Here is a 7,682-nt window from a genome sequence, read left to right as displayed (position 1 = left end):
TCTTAATCTCCATTTTCCAGATGAGGGAACTGAGGCCCAGAGAAGTGAAGTGACTTGCCCAAAGTCACACAGCTGACAATTGGCGGAGCCGGGATTTGAACCCATGAACTCTGACTCCAAAGCCCGGGCTCTTTCCACTGAGCCACGCTGCTTCTCTGTTTCACCTAGACAGGGGCTGGCATCGATATTATATATAGTCCCAAGGTCTTTGAGCCTTCCACGTCTCTCCGCTGGTATAGGAGAATGAGAACCTGTATATATGTATATATGTTTGTATGTATTTATTGCTCTATTTATTTATTTATTTTATTTGCACATATTTATTCTATTTATTTTATTTTGTTAATATGTTTTGTCTTGTTGTCTGTCTCCCCCTTCTAGACTATGAGCCCACTGATGGGTCGGGACTGTCTCTAAATGTTGCCAACTTGTACTTACCAAGCGCTTAGTACAGCGCTCTGCACACAGTAAGTGCTCAATAAATACGATTGATTGAATAAATGAATGAATGAAGAACCTCTTTCCTCATCATACTCACCATTTTGCCCCTCTCTCCAGACTTCATTAAAACCTTGAGCCAACCACTTAAAACATCCATTCATCCATCCATTAAAACAGAAGCAGCATGGCTCAGTGGAAAGAGCATGGGCTTTGGAGTCAGAGGTCATGGGTTCAAATCCCGGCTCCGCCAATTGTCAGCTGTGTGACTTTGGGCAAGTCACTTGACTTCTCTGTGCCGCAGTTATTACCTCATCTGTAAAATGGGGATTAAGACTGTGAGCCCCCCACTGTGGGACAACTTGATCACCTTGTAACCTCCCCAGTGCTGAGAACAGTACTTTGCACATAGTAAGCGCTTAATCAATACCATCATTATTATCCATTCACATTTGTTAAAAGTGCTACCAGTCCATCCACAGGAATGCAGGTGAAATGCCTGTATCACTTTAGCCACCTCGTCTTCCATGATCTTTTTTTCTAGCTCTTCCTTGCACTCCTCTGATAGTTTGCTCTTGAACCTCTTGAAGCGCTTAGTACAGTGCTCTACACACAGTAAGTGCTCAATAAATATGATAATGAACCTCTCTGCCTTTTCTTTCTGGGACAGTTCCCTAGCTGCAGTGGTTTGTAACTCAGGACTACAAATGAGGAGCAGTGGGGAGTCTGAGGGTTCCCAGTGCATTGAGATAGAGAAGCAGCATGGCTCAGTGGAAAGAGCCCGGGCTTTAGAGTCAGAGGTCATGGGTTCAAATCCCAGCTCCGCCAATTGTCCGCTGTGTGACTTTGGGCAAGTCACTTCACTTCTCTGGGCCTCAGTTCCCTCACCTGTAAAATGGGGATGAAGACTGTGAGCCCCACGTGGGACAACCTGATCACCTTGTATCCCCCCATCGCTTAGAACAGTGCTTTGCACATAGTAAGCGCTTAACAAATACCATCATTATTATTATTATTGTCTTCCATTAATCAATCCATCAATCGATGGTATTTATCGAGGGCGTACTGTGTGGAGAGCGCTGTACTCAGCACTTTGGAGAGTATAATGAGGAGCAGTGTGACCTAGTGGAAAGATCCTAAGCCTGGGAATCAGAGGACCTGGGTTCTATTCCCTGCTCTGCCACTTCCATGCTGTGTGACCTTGGGTAAGTTACTGAACTTCTCTGTGCCATTTTTTCACCTGCAAAATGGGGATCCAATGCCTGCACTTAACTCCATGAGGGATGGGGAATGTGTCCAATCGAATTATTTTGTATTTACTCCAGCTCTCAGAACAGTTCTTGACACCTAGTAAGCACTTAAAAAATACCATAATTCAATTTTATTTATTTACAATACAACAGAATTGAGGGCCATGTTCCCTGTCTCGGTTGTGGTCTTGGTTTGTTGACTCTGTGGCTTGTTGTTTGCAATTCATTGTCCTTATCTGTCTCCCTTCCCCTGATTGTGAACTCCACCTGGGACAGGAACTATGTGAATCTGTTAATGTTTTATCTATTTCAATGCTTAGCAAGTTGATTGGCAAAGAAAGCACACAGTGAATATTATAACTAATTAACCTCCTCCTTCTGTCTGCAAATCATTCAACAATGTGCTCCCTGAGTAGCAGGATTTCATGCCAGCACTGAATCACTGATGAAGAGCTTTAAATTATAAAGCTCTAGACTGTGAGTCCCTTGTTGGGTAGGGACCGTCTCTGTATTTTGCCAGCTTGTACTTCCCAAGCGCTTACTACAGTGTTTTGCACCCAGTAAGCGCTCAATAAATACGATTGAATGAATGAATGAATGAATAATAATAATAATGTTGGCATTTGTTAAGCACTTACTATCTGCCAAGCACAGTTCTAAGCACAGGAGCACTGCTCTAAGTGCTGGATATCAATGTGAGATGACAAAAATTAAAGCCTTCCACATACTGATCAAAAAAATAAAGCATATAGCTATTAAATAACTGTTTGATGCATTGAATTGAATTCCCTACGCTTTTTACACAAGTCCATTTTAGAGACACCCTTAAATGTTTTGGACAGAAAGAATCTCTCAGAGGAAATGGCTCGGCACCACGGTAAAATTTGCATTATGTCTATATTCATTTTTTCTTTATCACAATCGCTGAATGTATTCTAAAATTCAAGAGGAACAAGTATAATCTCTCCTCTCCGGGAATTTGCAATCAAAGGCAGATGACCCACCCCTGACAATGTAGCAAATATTGAGTGAATTACATATAAAGTAGCATGTTATTGTCGCGATGGTCAAGTGGAGGGGAGAGTGGATATTACTCTGTGGTGGTGAATGTTGATTGCGGGGAATGTGGATACAAAAATTGCATATTTAGATAGGGCAGGACCAGGAGAACTCACTACCCCTAATTAAATTAAATCCACAAAAGCTTTTTGGAAGAGATAAGATTTCAGGCACTGTTAATTGAAGGAAGAGGGAGAGAAAAAGTATTCCCTACCTAAATTCCACTTTAAAAGGAAGTTCAAAGGCCCAAAATGTATAGTTACTCTTAATTATTTTATTTCAACTTTCCTCTTCTCTTTTTTTCCAGTCTACACAGAAATGGGTGGTTTTCTTGAGCCGACCCGAAATCCAGATGAAGACGCACATGCAAGACCATGGGGCTGGCAATGAGAAGGTCGTGGGTTCTAATCCCGACTCTGCCACTTGTCTTCTGTGTGACCTTGGGCATGTCACTTCACTTCTCTGGGCCTCAGGTCCCTCATCTGTACAATGGGGATTGAGACTGTGAGCCCGACGTGGGACAGGGACCATGTCCAACCCAATCTGTTTGTATCCACCCCAGAACTTAATTTAGCACTTAAAAAATACCATTATTATTATTATTATAGGATCACTGCATAGTCAAGGCTCCATCCAACTTTGTCTTTAGCACAGATTTATCCAAAACACATACATTATCAAAGTATAAAAGAGTTGCCATGACACTGTAGGAACAGGGAAGGATTGCTGCATGGCACCCTACAGACAAAAATCTAATGGGAAAATCCCAGCTCTGCCAATTGTCCGCTGTGTGACTGTGGTCAAGTCACTTAACTTCTCTGTGCCTCAGTTCCCTCATCTGGAAAATGGGGATTAAGACTGTGAGCCCCCTTTGGGACAACCTGATTGCCTTGTAACCTCCTCAGCGCTTAGAACAGTGCTTCGCACACAGTAAGATCTTAATAAATGCCATTATTTTTATTATTATCATTCTACCCTGGCTTTGAAACATTGGCTACTCCTTCATGTCAGCAAAGCTGTCAGGAAGCATGAAGTAATCTTCAAACCTGACACCCAAAATTTGCTAGAGGAAAGTGGATGTCAAAGTAAAGTGGGCAAAATCGTTTCCTCAGGTGATTTCTGAAATATTCTTCATCAGTCTTTGGGGGACAGAGAGCAAGGAGGGTACCTTCTGTCTGCATTGATTTCTGTGAAAATCAAATAGGTTTTTGGCCCAAAAATCCAATTTACGATATTGCTACTTCAGTAACTTCTTTAGGAGTCTGCAGATTCTTTTAGATTGGGTTTGCTTTTGGAAAATCTCCGTGAGTCTCCAAGAGCCTGAGTGTTTTCCTGGGTTCAGAACCCATTCTGAGGAACCTCAGAGAGCTCAGAGTGGAGCAGAGCACAAATAATTTTCCTAGCCTAGCTTTCTCTGTGATTCACAACAGAAGTCAGAATGAAGACTTACACTGACTCCCTAAGGCTCCGTTTTCCCTTCGTGTACTTGATTTGTTTATATCAATGTGTATCTCCCCCTCTATACTGTAAGCTCGTTGTGGGCAGGGAACATGTCTCCCACCTCTGTTGTATTATATTGTCTCTAGCTCTTAATTCAGCACTCTGCACACAGCAAGTGCTCAATAAATGCCATCGATCTGTTGATTGATTCATTCATTTAACCGTATTTATTCAACCGTACTGAGTGCTCACGGTGTGCGGAGCTCTGTACTTGGGAGAGTATAATACAACGATAAAGGGGAACATTCCCTGCCCACAGCGATTGACTGATTTGCAGGATTACTGTTTTCCAGCAACCGCGGAGAGGTTGTCAGCCCAAGAAAATCCATCTGTGGGACCGGAAGACAGACTTTACGCTTTGGGTCCCACCTTCCTCAGGATTACAGCATGAAGGTAAGGGGAAAGACAGGGAGGAATGTGAAGAGATAGAATCAAGGGGTTAAAAATCCAGGTATATCTACCTTCTAGGATATGCTGCTCCAGATCTAGAACCTGTGGTTTGGGTGCTCCCTAAAATCATTCGAAGATCAAGCACAGAAATTCAGGAGCTTCGGGTAGTGGGGCATCCCGAGAAATTCAGGGGGGCTGAAGACCCTTTCCTCAGTTTTTCGGTCTCTAGGAAATTATCTCAGTGATATTTCTGTCCTGGAAGACTCTCTTGTCTCTTGCCAACTTGTACTTCCCAAGCGCTTAGTACAGTGCTCTGCACACTGTAAGCGCTCAATAAATGCAATTGATTGATTGATTGATTAATAAGAAGAGTAGAAAGCAGATGAAAAGAGTTTTATTAGTTGAGATTACAATTCATTCATTCATTCAATTCAATCGTATTTATTGAGCACTTACTGTGTGCAGAGCGCTGTACAGAGAAGCAGCGTGGCTCAGTGGAAAGAGCCCGGGCTTGGGAGTCAGAGGTCATGGGTTCTAATCCTGACTCTGCCACTAGTCAGCTGTGTGACTTTGGACAAGTCACTTCACTTCTCTGCGCCTCAGTTACCTCATCTGTAAAATGGGAATGAAGACCGTGAGCCCCGTGTGGGACAACCTGATTACCTCGTATTCACCCCCACCCCAAGCACTTAGAGCAATGTTTGGCACATAGTAAGCGCTTAATAAATGTCTTTATCATTATTGTTATTATTGTTATTATCACTAAGCTCTTGGAAAGTACAGATTGGCAACATCTAGAGACAATCCCTACCCAACAACGGGCTCATGGTCTAGAGGGGGAGACAGACAACAAAACAAAACATTACAATTGAATAGATGCATTCACATCTAAATTTGCCCCCCAATTTTCCCATTTTGGGGAAAACAGGCTATTCATTAGTTTGAGTATGGTGGTTACATTAAATTAATCCTTTAATTTTTACTAGTGTGAAGAACTATAGGTCGACTGATTTTTTTCCCAGAAAATGAAATAATAACAGCAATAATAATAATGTTATTTATTAAGCACTTAGTATGTGCCAGTTCTTGTACTAAGCACTGTTAATCAGGTTGGACACAGTCTCTGTCCCACAGATGGCTCGTAATCTAAGTAGGAGGAAAAACAGGTATGAAAGCCCCATTTTGCCGATGAGGAAACTGAAATCAGGCACGGGCTCTTTCCCCTTTGTCACGTGCAAACACTTTTTAGGAGAGAATGTTACACTTGCTGATCATGATTTCAAGAGGAATAGGAGCAACAGTCCATGGGTGACTGAGTGGATGCATTTTATACGGCCCAACGGGGAAATACCTGTGCTCTCAATGAAGAAGACTTTTCACCAAAGACCACCACATTTGGTGAGATGGACAGATCCAGCAGGAATCTCAAAAAATCACTGACAAGTACAGATGCCAATGGCTACAGTGGCTATTAAAGAAGATTCCACTGGTCATTGCATGTGGGTGTGGTGATTATATAATAATAATAATAATAATGGTATTTATTAATAATAATAATAATAATGATAGCATTTATTAAGCGCTTACTATGTGCAAAGCACTGTTCTAAGCACTGGGGGGATACAAGGTCATGAGGTTGTCCCACGTGGGGCTCACAGTCTTCATCCCCATTTTACAGATGAGGGAACTGAGGCCCAGAGAAGTGAAGTGACTTGCCCGAAGTCACACAGCTGACAAGTGGCGGAGCCGGGATTTGAACCCATGACCTCTGACTCCAAAGCCCGGGCTCTTTCCCACTGAGCCACGCTGCTTCTCCAAGCACTTACTTATTAAGCACTTACTATGTGCACAGCACTACTCTAAGCACTGATACAAGGTGATCAGGCTGTCCCATGTGGGGCTTACAGTCTCAATCCCCATTTTCCAGATGAGTTAACTGAGGCACAGAGAAGTTAAGAGACTGGCCCAAAGTCACACAGCTGATAAGTGGCAGAGCCGGGATTGGAACCCATGACCTCTGCCTCACAAGCCCAGGCTCTTTCCACTGAACCACGTTGCTTCTCCAATGTAGTCACTCTTCGCATCAGGAGACCCTGCACATAAAGACAAAACAAAATAAAACAAAAACAAAAACACTCTACTCTTCACCCTGTGAAACTGAGGTAGATCGGGTAAGGTGGCATTAGAGGAGTGAAGTGTACAAAGAGGGGTATAATAGGAAATCAGGGAGGTAAGGTAGGAGAGGGCAAGGTGATAGAATGCTTTAAAGCCCATGGCAAGGGGTTTATGTTTATTAAGGAGGTGGGTGGACAACTACAGGAGGCTCTTGAGGAGTGGGAAAACATGGATTGAATGTTCTTGTAGAAAAATGATCAGGGCAGCAAAGTGAAGTGTGGACTGAAATGGGGAGAGACAAGAGGCAGGAAGACCAGAAAGGAGGCTGATGCAGTAATCAAGGGGGATTAGGATATGGCCAAGGATTAACCTGGTAGCAGTTTGGATGAAGTGAGAAGGGTGGACTTTAACAGTGTTGTGAAGGTTGAACAAACAGGATGATGGTTGAACCGACAGAGCGCCATACTAAACTTTTGGAAAAGTACAGTACACCAGAGTTGTTAGATATGATCCCTGCTTGTGCATTATTGGACAGCATGCTACCTAGGTAACAGAATCCGTGACTAATTAAAATTCTTTGTAACAAAAGGAAATCTGTGGTGGTGGTACGTACCTTACATTTTAATCTGAGTTATTATCCATCCACATTGCTGTGTGGCATCTGTAAAGCATTTTATAACCACAACCCTGTCCTCTTATCCATGCGCTTCTAGATTGAAACCTGATTTATTTCACAGAAGCAGCATGGCTCAGTAGAAAGAGCACGGGCTTTGAAGTCAGAGGTTATGGGTTCAAATCCCGGCTCCACCAATTGTCAGCTGTGTGACTTTGGACAAGTCACTTCTCTGTGCCTAAGTTACCTCATCCGTAAAATGGGGATTAAAACTGTGAGCCCCATGGGACAACCTAATCACCTTGTAACTTCCCCAG

The sequence above is a fragment of the Tachyglossus aculeatus genome, chromosome 18 (assembly GCF_015852505.1).
Source record: "Tachyglossus aculeatus isolate mTacAcu1 chromosome 18, mTacAcu1.pri, whole genome shotgun sequence".
Lineage (NCBI taxonomy): Eukaryota > Metazoa > Chordata > Mammalia > Monotremata > Tachyglossidae > Tachyglossus > Tachyglossus aculeatus.
This window is presented reverse-complemented; position numbering follows the sequence as displayed.